Source organism: Schistocerca serialis, chromosome 1 (genome assembly GCF_023864345.2).
Source record: "Schistocerca serialis cubense isolate TAMUIC-IGC-003099 chromosome 1, iqSchSeri2.2, whole genome shotgun sequence".
Lineage (NCBI taxonomy): Eukaryota > Metazoa > Arthropoda > Insecta > Orthoptera > Acrididae > Schistocerca > Schistocerca serialis.
The window spans coordinates 1,079,317,422-1,079,336,840 of NC_064638.1; the positions used below are offsets into that span (position 1 = coordinate 1,079,317,422).

At 43.3% G+C, this 19,419-nt stretch overlaps 1 pseudogene; it reads right to left on the reverse strand.

The window, feature by feature from the left end:
* Nucleotides 1–11,388: 11,388 nt before the first annotated feature.
* On the reverse strand, nt 11,389–11,506 carry LOC126422978 (5S ribosomal RNA; annotated as a pseudogene).
* Between the last annotated feature and the right edge of the window lie 7,913 nt (nt 11,507–19,419).

Sequence of the window (19,419 nt, forward strand, 5' to 3'; positions counted from 1 at the left end):
TTTTCGTACTAGTCCAAGACTCTACTTCCATACCACGGAAACAATTTTAATTAGGATAAGTTTGTGAAAAATGTATGTTGATTTTCAACCTCTTTCACTGAACGTAAAACTTGTTAACTGGACTAGGTAAAGTATTGTTTTTTCGTGTAATGCAACTAATACGGCTACCCAGCGAAGTATCTACGTAACCTGTGTTTTACTTTAAAACGGGCGGAAGGAACACCGACACATTCCTTTGAGGCCTACTTGACACGTGAGACGTATGCGAGGGAGAGACGAGCTTTCCTGGCGAAGTCGTAAGTGAAACGTTTCATTGGCTCTTCAGATCTCTCGAGAGAATCCTCGAGAAGGATCCGACAGCTTTCTCTTTTCACAAGGGCACCAAAAACAGCATTCCTGCACGTTTTTCTTGGGCCCTGAACCAGGCAAGTGCGCCACTCAAAGGAGCTCGACGGTAGATTGGTCAGAGAGGGGAGTGTCAAATGCGGGGGAGATCTAACGTTTTTCGCCGACTCGTAGTCCGATACCCAAGAGGTTCGCAGAGCATAGTCAGGTAGCCGTGGGGGTTGACCGAGACCAAATGTGGGTTGTAGAGAGTAATTTTTATGTTTCAGACTACAATAAGTTGTGGGCAGGCATTCAATTCGATCAAATAGCGAGCAGTTTTGACGCCGAAAGTATCAGATAGATATTAGGTGTTGTAGAAATCAGATCTGTTTTGGACACATCAAGGAGGCTACAGGATTACTTCAGAAGTTCGTGCCATGAGGAGCTACTGCAGTCTGAAAGCTGAGGTGGTGAGAGAACATGTAAGCGTGAGACAAGCGACGAGGATAGGCACAAAATAATTTGTTAGCACCTGTGCTTACGGGAACAGAGAATATTCTGTGTTGCTCAGTTTGGTTTTGCGTGTGCATGTAAGGTAGAGACATGCCTTCATTGACTACTCAGCTCTCTTGGAAAAGCAACAGCTTACAGGCACTAATCGTGCTACTGTCTATGGAAGCTTTAATTGGCGGTACTCTGGCTTAGCAACCCCGATCTTGACCTGTGCTTGTACAGTCGAACTTCCCGTTAATACACTATCGGCCATTAAAATTGCTACACCACGACGATGACGTGCTACACACGCGAAATTTAACCGACAGGAAGAAGATGCTGTGATATTCAAATGATTAGCTTTTCAGAGCATTCACACAAGGTTGGCGACGGTGGCGACACCTACAACGTTCTGACATGAGGAAAATTTGCAACCAATTTCTCATACACAAACAGCAGTTGACCGGCGCTGCCTGGTAAACCGTTGTTGTGATGCCTCGTGTAAGGCGGAGAAATGAGTACCATCACGTTTCCGACTTTGATAAAGGTAGGATTGTAGCCTATCGTGATTGCGGTTTATCGTATCGAAGCATTGCTGCTTGCGTTGGTCGAGATCCAATGACTGTTAGCGGAATATGGAATCGGTGGGTTCAGGAGGGTAATACGGAACGCCGTGCTGTATCCCAACGACCTCGTATCACTACCAGTCGAGATGACAGGCATCTTATACGCATGGCTGTAATGGATCGTGCAGCCACGTCTCGATCCCTGAGTCAACAGATGGGGACGTTTGCAAGACAACAACCATCTGCACGAACAGTTCGACGACGTTCTCAGCAGCATGGACTATCAGCTCGGAGACCATGGCTGCAGTTACCCTTGACGCTGCATCACAGACAGGAGCGCCTGCGATGGTGTACTCAACGACGAACCTGGGTGCACGAATGGCAAACCGTCATTTTTTCGGCTTAATACACGTTCCGTTTACAGAATCATGATGGTCACATCCGTGTTTGGCGACATCGTGGTGAACGCACATTAGACGCGTGTATTCGTCATCGCCATACTGGCGTGTCATCCGGCCTGATGGTATGGGGTGCCATTGGTTACACGTCTCGGTCACCTCTTGTTCGCATTGACGGCACTTTGTACAGTGGACGTTACATTTCAGATGTTTTACGACCCGTGGCTCTGCCCTTCATTCGATCCCTGCGAAACCTTACATTTCATCAGGATCATGCACGGCCGCATGTTGCAGGTACTGTATGGGTCTTTCTGGATACAGAAAATGTTCGACTGCTGCCCTGGCCAGCACATTCTCCAGATCTCTCACCAACTGAAAACGTCTGGTCAATGGTGGCCGAGCAACTGGCTCGTCACGATACGCCAGTCACTACTCTTGATGAAATGTAGTATCGTGTTGAAGCTGCATGGCCAGCTGTAACTGTACACACCATCCAAGCTCTGCTTGACTCGCCGGCCGAAGTGGCCGTGCGGTTAAAGGCGCTGCAGTCTGGAACCGCAAGACCGCTACGGTCGCAGGTTCGAATCCTGCCTCGGGCATGGATGTTTGTGATGTCCTTAGGTTAGTTAGGTTTAACTAGTTCTAAGTTCTAGGGGACTAATGACCTCAGCAGTTGAGTCCCATAGTGCTCAGAGCCATTTTGAATCTGCTTGACTCAATGCCCAGGCGCATCAAGGCCGTTATTACGGCCAGAGGTGGTTCTTCTCGGAACTGATTTCTCAGGATCTATGCACCCAAATTGTGTGAAAATGTAATCACATGCCAGTTCGAGTATAATGTATTTGTGCAATGAATACCCGTTTATCATCTGCATTTCTTCTTGGTGTAGCAATTTGAATGGTCAGTAGTGTACATTAGTACTCACGGTCAGGTTCCTTAGTTTATTCAACAGAGCAGGTCTAGTGCCTGGCTAACTAATATTCCTTTGAATCATAGAATCTAAGTTCTTAATGCACAGAGTCTCCACTATGTTGGTAATTTTTCTCCATCACCTTTCCCTCACATAACGAATTCGAATGGGACAACACTGCTTCGCTATTCTCAATAATTTTGTATTCCATTTATTGTCGATTTTTCAAAACTATGTCAATAAAAGTTTACTAAGCACCTTTTAAATTGTCTTGTCCACTGTCCAAATGCTACATTAGTCAATATTATAAATCTGAAAGCACTCCGTCTTCAGGCCACAAGTGGCCCATCGGGACCTTCCGAACGCCGTGTCATCCTCAGTGGAGGATGAGGATAGGAGGGGCGTGTGGTCAGCACACCGCTCTCCCGGTCGTCATGATGGTTTTCTTTGACCGAAGACGCTACTATTCGGTCGAGTAGCTTCTCAATTGGGATCACGAGGCTGAGTGCACCCCGAAAAATGGCAACAGCGCATGGCGGCTGGATGGTCACCCATCCAAGTGCTGTCCACGCCCGACAGCGCTTAACTTCGGTGTTCTCACGGTAACCAGTGTATACACGGCGGAAAGGCCGTTGCCCGTAAATCTGAAAGGCGTAGATATTATTCAAAGCATGCTGAATTACATCGCAATAGTGGAGGATTAGCAGAACGAGAAAAAGCACACGCTTCCGTTTCACATCCTGTGGACATTCACTGGTGAGCCAGAACATTGGGACCTGCACTCATCGTGATACTGAAGACGTTTCGGTTGCATAGCGGGCACGTAACTCGGTAGGGGAACTGTATAAATGGAGCAGAGACGAATGAGAAGCCATTCTAGCGACCATACGGGTAGCAGATGATGAAATCTGCTAACATAAACGACTTTGGCAACGAAGCTTATCGCTACTTCACGTGCTGCTAGGTGTTTACGTGTGTTTCTCGTCAGAGAACTTGGAGGTTGTAGGCTTGCCTGCTATATTAAGCAGTATAGCAGTTACCTGTGGCAGGTCTGATGACAGAGTACGATTGTGGTGCACGTACAAGTGTTTAGAAAGACACAGTTCAGCGCACGTTGTTGATCATGGGGCTTCGTTGAATTCTTGTTCTCACGCTGACCCAACAGCATCGTCAATTACGTTTGCAGTGGACAACAAATCTTTGTGAATCAATGGTAACGTGGGTCACCCGATTGTATGAATCACGCTCCTCAATACACCAGATTAGTGTCCGTGTCCGGTTATACTGTCATTCAGGTGAACACTGCTTGGAATATGCAGCGCACCACGGACGGAGGGATGTGGGATTCGTATTTTGCTATAGTGGACATTCACTTGAGGCCTGTGGTACTTATAGAATGCACGATGACAGGTGTGTACAACGTGAACATTATTGCTGACAACCTGCATCGCTTTTAGTTTGATGTTTTTCCCGATGGCAGTGGCGTCTTCCAACAGGATAACTGTCAGTGTCATAAGTCCAGAAAATCATGACAGTGATGTCACAAAGTTCTGCTCATCTTAACCCGATGAAACAGCTGTCCGGCCCTCGCTCCTCCCCCACAGTCCACAGGCTCGGGAATGAAATGATCGTTTGGCATTATTGGCAGTGAGACACCGTCTGAGTTATTTGAACAGCGTTATTTCGTGTTTTGTTCCCCAACCTGACGAAACTTCCTTGGGGTGGTGATGCCCTACAACCAAATTAAGATGTGAGACACCGTATTTTTATTTGAAATTGTGCCTCACGACGATTTTAAGGGGAGTTGTACTATCTTTTGGTTCAAGAAATCGATTTTTTTGGAAATTGCATTTTTGGATGCATATAAGTGTTTAGAATCCATCGCCAAAACGTTTTTTCCGAATACGGAACCGAAATGTTCGTTGTTCGCGGTAGAACAAAAAAATGCACCTGGGTGAAATCGACCTTTTTCACGCACCAGTTTTTTTTCTTTCGGAGGATGAGTTATTGTACCGGTGCTTTGGAGGAAACACACAACATTCAAATGAAAGTTTGAACGCGTGTGTTTGGAAGTTAGCCCCCAAGCATTTGCATTCTGGTGCGAAGACTGTGGAGATTGCGACTTTCTTGGCAGTGAGCAGCTTCAACGAAGGGTATTCAGAAATTCTGAAGACCTTGACAACGATGGACGTCACCCTGGGACTCTTTTCGACGCAGATCTCCAAGCATTCGGACGACCACCGGATTCAAGCGGCCGAAAACCGCTTGTCACCGGCCGTACGAGCGGCTCTGGAGCAGCGCAGGATGGCCCAGATCGAGCAGAACGCCCTCTGTAAGGAAGAGGAAGGACTAGTTTATGGATCCGGAATGGCAGATTGAACGTACGTTGCATAATATTGCATTTATATGTAGTCAAATCTTCAAAGGAGTTTTTCTCGAAACGACGTTTTTTTTATCGCGTGGTATGGTAACTTCAGATCTACTGAACTGATTGGCATGATTCTTTGTTTCCGACAAAGCTAACTAAATTGTCTAGGAGTTGTATCACTTTTATTCCGATTCATCAACTATAAATATTTTTACTTGGCAGACGAAATCGAAAAATCGATTAAGAAAAACCCTATTTTTTTCAACTGGCCGCCTTTTTGTATCCTATGGTCCAAATAACTTAAGCGAGGCATAACTCCTAAATAATCTTATATACTTCGCTAACGTCAACTCAATTTTGATTTCAGACGAGCCGGCTGACCCGTGACATACCGTGCGTCTAGGTCTCCATCGAAATTTTGTTTCGTTCCGATGACACTTCCGCCTTTGCTCTTCGACATTTCCGGTCGAAAACATTTCAGTTTGTAGAGTAAATATCAATAAACATTTTGACCAAATTTGACATTGATATCTATAACACATCCCGAGAAAACAATTCTCAAATAACATGCTTTTTTCGGGGCAAAGATAGTAAACCTCCCCTTAAAAGATGTAAACAAACTCTTATTATTAAATGGTAGATGTTTCGGTTGCTTACAATGAAGAATCTGCTCCATTATATTCCAATGCAGGTTGCTTATCATCTTGCAGCATCTAAAAATGTACAATGCACTTTTTGTGTATATCTATGCACATAATGTCAAGAACCACTCACAGACTTCGAAGTTCCATCACATGGAGGTATGTATACAAAAATGGCGATATTACAACCATAACAATGCCAAAGACTTCCACTCTCAGAGATATTGTATTATGTACAACTATGTGACAGTAGAAATTTTCAAATTGTTAATGTTACGTTACTTACTATTTATATTGAAAGAGAACTGATTAAAATTAAGATAAACAAATAAAGAAGTCAGTTACAAAGTGTTACTGCAGTGATATTACGTAAATATTGTGATATACATTGTAACAAAAGTAAATAAGGGCCAGATGTACATAAATAAATATTACAACTATGGACATATTATGGCATACTTTGAAAGCACATTAAACGGTTTGGGACGGATTTGCATATATAAATATAACAAATATTACAAAAGTGGACTTTTTTATTTTTTCCACATCTTATTGCTGGCCAGGGTCGCCGAGCGATTCAAGGCGCTTCAGTCTGGAACCGCGCAACTGCTATGGTCCCAGGTTCGAATCCTGCCTCGGGCATGGATGTATGTGATGTCCTTAGGTTACTTAGGTTTAAGTACTTCTAAGTTCTAGGGGACTGATGACCTCAGAAGTTAAGTCCCATAGTGCTCAGAGCCATTTGAACCACATCTTATTTTGGTTGTAGGGCATCACTACCCCAAGGAAGTTTCGTCAGGTGGGGAAACAAAACACGAATTCTAATGTAAAACACGAACTAGCTGTCTGAGGATGAACCTATTGGTACGAAACCGGTAACGGCGCTGTTTAAATACATAAATGGCATTGTAAAAAATGATTGGTTGTTGTAATTTTCTGTGTAAGGGTCAACCTATATGGTTTGATTTATTCCTCGACGACTATGTTGACGATGTCTTGGTTGTGAGTGTATGGTTCAAAAATGGCTCTGAGCACTATGGGACTTAACATCTATGGTCATCAGTCGCCTAGAACTTAGAACTACTTAAACCTATCTAACCTAAGGACGTCACACAAGACCCAGTCATCACGAGGCAAAGAAAATCCCTGACCCCTCCGGGAATCGAACCCGGGAATCCGGACGTGGGGAGCGAGAACGCTACCGCACGACCACGAGCTGCGGACTGTGAGTGTATCTTTGGAAACTTTTTGAGAGCATACAAGAGAGTGATGGTCTTCCTATATGTGGCAACAACGTTTTCTACCCAATTAAAAAGCTCCTCCAAGGCTAAATCTAAGTTCGTGACAGTTTTCTCGTGGTATTGGAATACTGCTGACAAAAATAGTACACACTTGTTCTTGAGATTTATAACTTATTAATTTCTGATGGAATATTTTTGTGTTCTTCGCACTTACTTTAAGTCCCAGGTTTTGAGCACATCTCTCCAGACATGTCGTGATTCATCTTGACAATCGCAGTGTTGATATCTTCAGGTCTGGCACTTGCGTAAAGCAGGAGATTGTCCCCATAGAAATGATATTTATAGCTCAGGACTGACGAGATATTATTGACATACACTGAAGCGCCAAAGGACCTGGTAGAGCCAGGCGTATTCAGTTACAGAGATATGTAAACAAGTAGAATACGGCGCTATGGACGGCAACACCAGTATAAGACAACAGGTGTCTGGTGCAGTTGTTAGATCGGTTACTGCTGGTACAATGGCACGTTATCAAGATTTAATTTAGTTTAAACGTGATATTTTAGTAGACGCACGAGCGATGGGCACAACATCGCCGAGGTAGCGGTGAAGTGGCGATTGTCCTGTACGACCATTTCACGAGTTTACCGAGTGTACCGAACTCGGTAAAACATCAAATCTCCGACATCGCTGCGGCCGGCAAAAGATCGTGCAAGAACTCCCCCAAAGACGATTGAAGAGAATCGTTCAGCGCGACAGAAGTGCAACCCTTCCGCAAACTGCTACATATTTATATGCTGCGCCATCAACAAGTGTCATCGTACGAACCATTCAACGAAACATCATCGATATGGGCTTCCGGAGCACAAGGCCCACTCGTGTACCCTTGATGACTGCTGGACACAAAACTTTACGCCCGTCAGCACCGACGTTGGGTTGTTGATGACTGGAAACATACTGCTTAGTCGGACGAGTCTCGTTACAAATTCTATCGAGCGGATGGACATGTACGGGTATGGATATAACCTTACGAATTCATGGACGTTGCATGTCAGCAGGCGACTGTTCGAGATAGTGGAGGTTCTGTAGTGGTGAGGGGCGTGTGCAGTTGGAGTGATATCGGACCCTGATACGCCTAGATACGACTCCGACAGGTGACATGTACGTAAGCATCCTGTCTGATTACCTGCATCCATTCGTGTCCATTGTGCACTCCGACGGACTTGAGCAATTCCAGCAGGACAATGCGACACCCCGCACGTCCAGAATTGCTACAGAGTTGCTGCAGGAACGCACTTATGAGTTTAAACACATCCGCTGGCCACCAAATTCCCCAGACATGAACATTACTTAGCATATCTGGGATGCCTTGCAACGTGCTGTTCAGAAGAGATCTCCATTCCCTGCATTCTTACGCATTTATGGACAGCCCTGCACGATTCATGGTTTCAGTTCCCTCCAGCACTACCTCAGACATTAGTCGAGTCCATGCCACATCGTGTTACGGCACTTCTGCGTGCTCACAGGGGCCCTACACGATATTAGGCAGGTGTACCAGTTTCTTTGGCTCTTCAGTGTTCAAGGAGAACAATACCCTGCACTCATGAGAAAATGACTTTCAAGTGTCTGTAAAATCACCTCACCGTGCGATCCGGAAATTTTAGCTGTCACATTGTTATCTGCAACAAATGGTTTTCTGTAGTCTAGTACTTTCAATACTGTGGCATCTAGATGGCCAAGGCATATTTCAGATCACCAGTTGCCTTAAATATTGCAGTTGTGGTTACGGACGCTGGATTTATATTTGTCATAAGAGATGAATCTTCGTATGTTTTCGTTACGTTGGTTGCAAGCAATGTATTTCAGGGCTTTGGACACAGCTAGTCAGTTGCTCTTTATGTAGGCACTCAAAAAATGATTGGGAGTTATAATTTTTAGGGAAAGGGGTGGCTTGGTATATGATCCAGTCACGAGAGAAAAATTTAATATGCCTATTAAGACAGTTGCTAAGCTATCTGCATAGTTTTGATCACTGCTGTGCTGATATCATCGGCCACATGTTTGTTGTTACGTGTTTCGGATGGAAAGTGTCAGGATTACCTGTGTCGTATAAAGATAGTTCGTTTTAGCGTAGTAGTTTTTCCGTTGAGACCTGATAAAAAGTTCGTGAAGTTACATCTTCGTAACCAAGGCACACAAAATCGCAGGTGTCGTATCACTGCACATAAAGTAACGAGCGTGCCTGATTTTGGCACTGCGAACACACTGTTTTACCTTGTTTTGCAGTCTTCCATTCTTTGTAGCTTTGCGGGAGCTCCGTAAAGAGGGAGCTGCAGAGCGAGATGTACTTTTAAAACGTCTCATCAGTGATGCAAATGCCCGTAACAGGAAACGATAAAACCTGCACCCTGTAGCAAAGGAAGAATGTCATTTGCTCGGAGAAGTGTTGTTTCACACTGTTTCCAGTTGCTGGCCGAGTTTACGTCCCAATTCCACTGTTAAATGCAGAGGAGAGAGCGGAAAGAGTACATTGAAGGTCTCTATGAGGTGGAAGATGTGTCTGATGACGTGACAGAAGAAGAAACATATGTCGATTTTGAAGAGTTAGGGGATCCAGTATTAGAATCGGATCTAGAAAAAGCTTTGGACGACTTGATGGGGGCAGAGTTGATAAAATTAATATTCACTTTGGTGTGTAGAATGTACGCGTCTGACGACATACCATCTGACTTTCAGAAAAACGTCTCCACACGATTCCCAAGATTCCAGGACCAGACAAGTGGGAAAATTATCGCACGATTAGCTTGACAGCCCACCAATCCAAGCAGCTGACGAGAATAATAATGTACAGAAGAATGAGCAAGATAATTGAGGAAGTGTCAGATGAGGGTCAGTCTGGATTTAGGATAGGTAAGGGCGTCAATTCTGACGTTGCAATTCAAAATGGAAGTAAGACGAAAGATAAATCAAGGCACGTTCATAAGATTTGTCGATCTGTGAAAAGCGTTCGACACTCTCAAATGGTTCAAGATGTTTAACATTCTGAGAAAGTAAGAGTAAGCTGTAGGGAAAGACGGATAATATACAATATGTGCAAGAGTAAAGGGGGAAAAGTAAGAGTGGGTGACCAAGAACGAAGCGCTTGGATTCAAAAGGGTGCAAGGACGAAGTCTCTCGTGTCTACTGTTCAATCTTTCGCTCCTACTGTTAAATCTGTGCATAGAAGAAGCCATGACGGAAATAAAAGGAAAGTTCAAGAGGTGAATTAAGATTCAGAGTGAAAAGATATCAATGAAAACATCATCAGTGAAAGTGAAGAAGAATTACAGGATCCACGGAATGGAATAAACAGGCTAACGTGTACAGAATATGGACTGAGACTAGAGCGAAGATAGACGAAGAAAATGAGAAGTAGCAGAAATGGTAATAGCGAGAAACAATATCAAAAAATGGTTCAAATGGCTCTGAGCACTATGGGACTTAACAGCTATGGTCATCAGTCCCCTAGAACTTAGAACTACTTAAACCTAATTAACCTAAGGACATCACACAACACCCAGTAAACAATATCAGGATTGGTGGTCACGAAGTAGATTAGGTTAAAGAATTGACCTAACAGGCACCAAAATGACTCATGACGGACGGAGCAAGGAAGGCATCAAAAGCAGACTTGCAAAATTGAAAGGGGTATTCCTGGCAAAGAGAAGTCTACCAGTAACAATCGTAGGCCTTAATTTGATGAAGAAATTTCTGAGAATGTACGTTTGGAGCACAGCATTGTATGATAGAGAACCATGGACTTTGGGAATACCGGGAAGGTGGAGAACGGATCATTTGAGACGTGATGCTACAAAAGAATGTTGAAAATTAGGTGGGATAATAAGGTAAGAAATGAGAAGGTTCACCAGAGATTCGTGGAGGAAAGGAATATACCGCAGATACTGACAAGAAGAAGGGATAGGATGGCAGGACATCTGTAAGGACATCGGGGAGTAACTTCTGTAGCACAGAGGGAGCTGTAGAGGATAATAACTGTAGAGGAAGACAGAGGCAGGAATAAATCCAGCAAATAATTGAGGACGTAGGTTGCAATGCTACTCTGAGATGAAGAGGTTGGCACAAGAGAGGAATTCGTGGCGGGCCTCATGAAATCAGTCAGAAGAGTGCTGACTCAAAAAAGAAGTTACTGTATTAATTTTTGTGTGATACTCCCCCATGTAAACTAAAACTAAAAAAACTCCTCCCGAACACGCCATGAAGGCCCAACGGTACCGACAGGCCGCCGTGTCATCCTCAGACCACAGGCGTCACTGGATGCGGATATTGAGGGGCATGTGGTCAGCACACCGCTCTCCCGGCCGTATGTCCGTTTCCGAGACCGGAGCCGCTACTTCTCAGTCAAGTAGCTCCTCAGTTTGCCTGACAAGGGCTGAGTGCACCCCGCTTGCCGACAGTGCTCAGCAGCCCGGATGGTCACCTATCCAAGTGCTAACCCAGCCCGACAGCGCTTAACTTCGGTGATCTGACTGGAACCGGTGTTACCACTGTGGCAAGGCCGTTGGCCTGTACAAATGGTACTTAGTTAATTTTTAAGGCATTTAAAACCGGTTACATTAGTATCCAATTCATTATCCGTTCTTTTTCACGCTTTTTTGTAGTCCAGATTGGATCAGTTGTCAAGTTTTGTACACTTTTGGTGAAAATGTTTTGGGTGTGGTCAGTTTTATTATGATGGCTCATCAATGTGATCTGACTCTTAACGTAGATAACTTCTCGAATGCTGGGACTCCGTAACTGACCATCGGTTTTACAAAAATATAATATTGTAACTACATGTTTTTGTTGAATGACAGCACTATTTATGGTTGCGTATTTCTACAATTTCATTTGAATTCGTGGAAAATATAGCTGAAGATTCGTCTATACTGATGTGAAACCGCCAGTTGTGAATAAAACAGCTTAATACAGGAATGCGGTGTTTGGAAACATCTCATCATTCTTGCTTTTCACGTTGAATTTCAATCTTAGTCTTCAGAGTTTCTTTTGTTTCCGTCATTCCTTTTTGAATGTATAGATTGAACAGTATTGGCAAAAGACTACTTCCCTGTCTCACTCCCTCGTTAACCCGAGCGCTTCGTTCTTGGTTATTGCTCCCTCCTGGATCTTGTGCATATTGTAAACTACCCGTCTATCCCTATAGCTTACCCCGACTTCCCTCACAATTTCGAACATCTTCCAGCGTTTTACATTGTCGAACGCTAGTTACAGATCAGCAGATGCTACTTCAGTTTTGCTTCCATTATCAACCCAGACATCAGAACTGCCTCTTTGGTGCCTCTACCTTTCTTAAAGCGAAACTGATCATCATCTAACACATCCTCAATTTTCCTTTCCATTCTTCTATATATTATTCTTTTAGCAGCGTGGATGCATGAGCTGTTGAGCGGATTGTACAATAATTCTCGTACTTTGCGGCTCGTGCAATCTTCGGAATTGTATGAATGATGTTTTTGCATAAGTCAAATAGTATATCGCCAGTACCGCAATGATTTCAGAAATTCGATGGAATTTCTTCAGCCTTATTTGATATTAAGTCGTCTAAAGCTCTTTTAAATTCTGATTCTAATACTGGATCCCTTTTCGCTTCCCTGTCAGCTCCCGTATCTTCTTCCATGACGTTGTCAGACAAGTCCCTGCCCTTCGTAGAGCTCATTCCTACTATCCGCTGTCTCCTCTGCATTTAACAGTGGATTTCCAATTGCACTCATAATGTTACCGCCCTTGCTTTTCATTTCGTCGAAGGTCGTTTTGATTTTTCTGTGTGTCGGGTCGGTCCTCCCGAAAATCATTACTTTTTCGATTTCTTCACGTTTTTCATGCAACCATTTCGCCTTAGATTCATGTACGTCATTCCTGAGTGACTTGTATTTCTGTATTTTTGAATTACTTTGACAGTTTTTGTACTTCCTTCTTTCGTCACTCAGATGAATTATTTCTTCTGTCACCCATTTTTCTTTTCTGTTACCTTCTTTGTGCCTACCTTTTTCTTTTCCACTTCTGCGATTTGCTCTTTTTAGAGATGTCATCCTTCTTCAACTCAACTGCCTACTGAGCTGTACATTATCGCAGTACCTACAACCTCAGGGAACTGAGTCCTTCCGTGTCCCACTTCCTTTCACACTGATTCTTCCTGACTAGCCTCTTTCAATGGACTCTGCCCTTCATCATTACTAAATTATCTGTGTCTATATCTTCTCCTAGGTACGCCTTACAATCCAGTAACTGATTTAGAAATCTCTGCTTGGTCATGATCTAGTCGAAATGGATTATTCCCGAATTTCCCAGCCTTTTCCAAGAACACCTCCTCCTCTTATGATTCTTAAACAGAGTATTCACTGTAAACAGCTGAAATTGTTTCGCAACTGAGTTAGACATTCTCCTCTTTCATTCGTACTACAAAGTCCGTATTCTCTCGTAACTGGTCCTTCTACTTCTTCCCCGACAACCGCATTCCAATCCCACATGACTATTAGATTTTCATATCCCTTTACCTACTGAATTACCCGTTCAGTGCCCTCATATACTTTCTATATCTCTTCAGATTCTAACTGCGACATCGGCATGTATATCTGAACTACTGCTGTCGGTGTAGTTTTACCGTCGACACTGATGACAATAATCCCTCACTGAACTTTTCACAGTAAGTCAATGTCTGCTGTACTTTGCTATTGATAATGAATTCTACTACAGTTTCTGCTGGTGTTGATATTGCCTTTTACTCGTCTGACCATAAATGCTTGAGTTCTTTCTATTTCACTTCACTGACCCCGATATATCTAGACTGGGCTTGTTCCTTTCCCTTTTCTTACTTGCTAGCTTCCCAAGCATGTTCAGACCTATGACATTTCACTCCCTGCCTCGCAGAATGTTATCCTTTCGTTGAATATTCAAGCTTTTTCTCATGGTCATCTCCCAATTGGCAGTCCCCTCCCGCAGATCCGAATGGGGGACTAGCCTGGAATCTTTTGTCTGTGGAGATATCATAAAGATACTTCCAATTGCAGGCCATATGTCATATGCTTACACACCGTGTGTCCTTAATGCAGTGGTTTTCGTCGCCTTTTGCATCCTCAAGCCGTTGGTCACTGCTGACTCTTTTGGCTATAGGGGCAGGGCCCCACCTCAAGGGCAAGAGAGTGCCCTGAAGCCCTGTCCTCTCTTCCACCCCCTCTGACGAGGCTATTGACAGAACGAGGATGGCTTCTTATGCTGGAAGTCTTCGGCTGCCATTACTGATGGTTTTTATTCGAAATTAAAGCTGTGGTGAGGTTAGAACCCGGGATCGAGGAGATCAAAGGAAACCTAAATCAGGGTGGTCAGTGGATTTGAAACGCGGCCCTACCGTTACCATTCCAGTATCTTACTACTGTATCGCCGGCCGCGGTGGTCGTGCGGTTCTAGCGCTCCAGTCCGGAACCGCGGGACTGCTACGGTCGCAGGTTCGAATCCTGCCTCGGGCATGGATGTGTGTGATGTCCTTAGGTTAGTTAGGTTTAAGTAGTTCTAAGTTCTAGGGGACTGATGACCTAAGATGTTAAGTCCCATAGTGCTCAGAGCCATTTGAACCATTTGAACTACTGTATCGTCTCGCACGGTATTGTTGAAAACTCCAGAAGGTGTTTGCTAAGGAAATTGACTGTTTTACACGACCTGTGGTACAAATGCTACTACATCTCTGAAGCAACAAACTACGAAAGGCCCATCGCTGGCGCAATGCACAATTTCGGAGACCGATTGCCTCAAGTGTTGGAACCCGATGATACGATCAAATTTGTTTTGGTCAATTTCGGTGCTAGTGTCATTTACAAATCCAGTACATGGGTTGACACTTTAGTGTTGCTCCACACAAAGCCATCCCATTTTGTCTACACTCACAGTCCGTAAATTACTATAAAGTATTTGGTGGAGAATACTCTATGTATCCATATGACAGAAGGCTGTATTGTCGGCGTGGTAACAACTCTGAGTAGTAGTCCATAAATATGCTAATGATTGGTCTGGAGATGAAACAATTATCTCCTTTTCCCTCGAAGTAATTTAGCATCGTATAGACTCAACTCAAGATTGGGTTGGGTTGTTTGGGGGAGGAAACCAGACAGCGAGGTAATCGGTCTCATTGTATTAGGGAAGGACGGGGAAGAAGGTCGGCCGTGCCCTTTCAAAGGAACCATCCCGGCATTTCCTGGAGCGATTTAGGGAAATCACGGAAAACCTAAATCAGGATGGCCGAACGCGGGATTGAACCGTCGTTCTCCCGAATGCGAGTCCAGTGTGCTATCCATTGCTTCACCTCGCTCGGTAGACTCAATAGACTCAACTAAACTGATGTTTCGTGTTTCTCCAACGCTGCACTTCGAACACTCGGTCCAATTTACATCCCCTACAGGGATGTCCTATTGTGTTGGCTGTCGAGCACACAGTTCAAAATCTATGGGACTTAACATCTGAGGCCATCAGTCCCCTATAACTTAGAACTACTTAAACCTAACTAACCTAAGGACTTCACACACATCCATGCCCGAGGCAGGATACCTAGGTTCCCTACTGAAAGGCCTACAACCGCTCGGCCACTCCGGCCGGCAAGCACACAGTTGTACGTCAGTTGTACAATAGTGGAATATACTGAGTCAGAGGAAAATGCCATAAATAAATCCATCACGCAGAGTACCTTGTAGAAGTGAAAGTTACTGGCTTCCCTCCACTTCGTGTCGGCCCTGGCAACAGTCGAAGTGAAAAGTATTTTGTCGTGGCTGAGTGGCTGTGAACGGTTCGGCTGAAACTTTTATCGGTGGCTTTGGCCTTCTGGTAAACTGGCAGTGGCAGAAGTTTCCGCTCTCGGCAGTTTGCTCAGCGCTTACACTGACGATATTTCTTACAGAGCGTATGATGGCTTCTTTACGAAATCTGGAGCACTCTTGCTTGTTAACCTGGAATATATTAAATTTCGGAGCTCCTATGAAATAAACGGATTCGCCGTACCTACATTCGTTTGTCTAGATAACACTGTGGCTAGTGAAGCCTAGTATGCTTCAGTCATCAATAAGTGTAAAGGGAACTATTCTTTTACGCACTGGATATTATTTGGAAATTTAAAACATTAACCGTGAACGTCTTTGGTAAACGACATAAAAAAGGGTAGGATTTTTCGTCACAACAGTCTGTGTACTAATTTCTTTTGGCAACACAATCCTATGTAACGCTGAATTTTCTAAATAGTATTTGTGTGCACTTCTGTATGAAATATTACATGTAGCACGCTCATGTATAATGCTTTGCCCACATATACAAATTAATATATTAATGAAAAATCAGTGGAAGAGGGAGATCATTGGAATAGGGCAGTTGAAGGAAGGAAGCGAGCGGGCGAAAGGTCGTATTTCCTGTTGGCCATAACCAATATCAGTGATTAAAAAAAAAAAGGATTTGAAGGAGCCAAGATACAGCAGGCACGTGAAAAGGTACATAAAAGTGCAATGGAGACGATGAAAGGCATCAGTCAATCCATCTTTGATGTGATTTCGTAGTTTTATCAGGTTCTGCAGAGTATCTTTTCTCTGTCTGTGTATTCTCTTACGTTTATAAGGTCGGAGGGTGGGGAGGGGGGGTGAGGCGATCGCACTATTTATTTGTTTATTCGTGTCAAAAGCGTTGCATATCCTATACACAAAATGAGATAAACAAATATATGTAAGATAATTAGGGACATACACTATTAGTTATATATAAACAGATTATAATCACTAAATGTAATAAGACCAAAAATTGGCATCCACGACAGCATTCTCCCCGGCCCGCAATGGATCCTCTAGAGTGCAGGAAACTGAGTATTGAGGACATATGCAGAGGTGCTTGGTGGTTTGTTCGGTTCCATATTTGCATAAAGCTGACGGAACCTCAGCATAGTTCCATTTGGCCATATTATCCTTTGTTCTGTCCACTCCACATATTAGGAACTTCCACGTTTTCCGTTGCAGATTTTCGCTTGGGGGAGGGCCTCCGAAGATAAGTATCTATGATGCGATACCTGCAGTTCCTATTGTCCACAGGTTTTGTTGTGCCATTGACTATGATGCGTTGTCATTGAAGAAAGTTTTTAGAAAGCTTTACGTAGTTTTCAGCCTGCTTAGGGGAGGTTGGTGTCTATGAAATGCGTAGGCAGCGTTTAGTTCCACTACGTGGCTCTCTGTGTTTGCGGCAACTTCTTGTCTGATGTAGTAAAATAGAACACGTACAGCCGTCCTTGTTATGTCATTTATTATATGGCTACCAGTTTCGGTGTTTCAGTGCATCATCTTCGGGCCTTAGCTGATACTGAGGGGGCTAACACCATTCTTATACACGATTGGTAAGTGGCCAACATCTATAAATGATTTTCGCATGCTACTTCTAATAACAAAGATGTAGTTTCTCAAAACGTCAGCTATGGTGAGTTGATAGTTGATGGTTGGAGAGACAACATCGCTGTTACAGGTAGTCTAAGAAATCCAGTTATAGATGTTGGCCACTGATGAATCGTGTATACGGATGTGTTACCCTCCTCAGCGTCAGCTGAGGCCTGAAGATGGTCCACTGACGAATTGAAACTGATAGTACATAATAAATGGCATCGTAAGAGGGCTGTAGGTGTTCCATTTTATTAAATAAGTGAAAGGCCGAAGAACATCAGACCTCCAATCTCAAGGATGGACATACAAAAAGTTCCTGTCTTATTTCTTGTAACCACCCCTCTGCTTCCTACTTCCATATATCAAAACAATGCTTAGTCCAATTAATTAATAAGAAAAGTTTTTTATGAAGATTTGAGAGAAGCGAATATTACAATAAACTTTCAAGTTGAGATGGCTCCAGTTCTTCTTGTCCAAGGGTCTGATTCTTGAGCTGAAAATCCTACATCAGGTCCTCACGCTTGATTTGAACTAAATGAACTGGAAGATTTTTCTTGTAGAATGTTTTTACGTAAATATATTTCCATTGAGTTTCTGACATTTTAGTATATTATACAGTATCTTGATTTTTACACTAACAAAGCCGAAATTACATTGTTTGCACCTATTGTGCAAAAATAGTCCGATCACATAAGAGGCAAGCTTACAGCTTCCACACTAGCGGAAATAACAATATTCCAAAGGGTTTACAATTTTCCTTAACAAATGAATTCCTACTAGTTTTCTTTACATTAGTAATTTAGATAATTATTTCATAAATGAATCCAGAAATAAACATAGTAAACATTACAGGATTGCGCCATTAATAATAGAACTTTTAAGTCTGCAAATAATTCGTAATTTCAAATGTTTCTAAAAAAATTATTTTAACTGTACATTCAGAACTAGCACTTATCGATTGTAACATCGAAACTAAGATATTTTACAAACTAATTCCTTTTCATAAATTTTAGCTTGAAATATAACATACTGTGTATAAAATTATATGAAAGTTTTCAGAAAAGCAACTGAGATGATATTGATCTGTCCAAAATTCGAAAAATAATAGTGGTATCGAAAGCTACTATTGAGGAAAAGTAATGCTAGAGGAGGATGTCCCGTTACAATCTGATGGGGCTATCTCCGGCAGACTGTAGAGTTTACAGGTTATCGTTGCTCTCCAGCATCATGACGTTATTCTACCGGTCTCGTTGAGGGCAACATCCTCATGCCCGGCATGAACAGCACTGTACCAAAGAGGGCAAGCGTATTCAGCGCCAGAGTAACATAATGCAAGTGCCGACGTTCGGAGTATTGTCGGTTGCCCCCTACTCCCAGCCGCCACCCCCCCCCCCCCCCCCCTTCCACTCCGATCAGGTAGTTGTGAGCTTTCTGATGATGTTACTGCCGATAGATACTTACAAACACGCTCATGCTGGGAACCGAACTGATTGATTTTATTTTCAATTTTATTGCATTTGACATTCAGCATCTCATGTACCTTTAACCATCATCCCAAAAGTGGTTTACTGGTAGAGAGTGTGAATGTGGGTGTATTTGAAAATGCATGCAATTGCTGATCCAGGTGGTACAACATGCAATGTGTGGTTTTCATGAGCAATAGAAAGGGTGGAAATGATGTTCATGTTGATCTCTATTCCAATTCTCTGTACATGTTCCAGAACTCTCTGAACGGACGCAATGCAAAACTTTTTTTAATATGTGTATAAAAGGCTCCAGCTCTCCAAGTCTCGCACCCGTAGTGGCATCACTGAGACATGAAAGGCGGTATTCTTACCTCTTTCCCGCCATAATGTATTGTGGAAAGTACCCTATGCCATGCATGTATCAGTGCTTTTCAGAGTACGGGTATTGATGAACCATGCAGCCTGAGTGTGCAGTAATGTGTCAAAGGAGTTACGCAGGCACGCTTCAACGGCGCACTACGGCTTAACTTGCAAAGTGCCCACTTGTTGGACAAGTTCGCAGTCG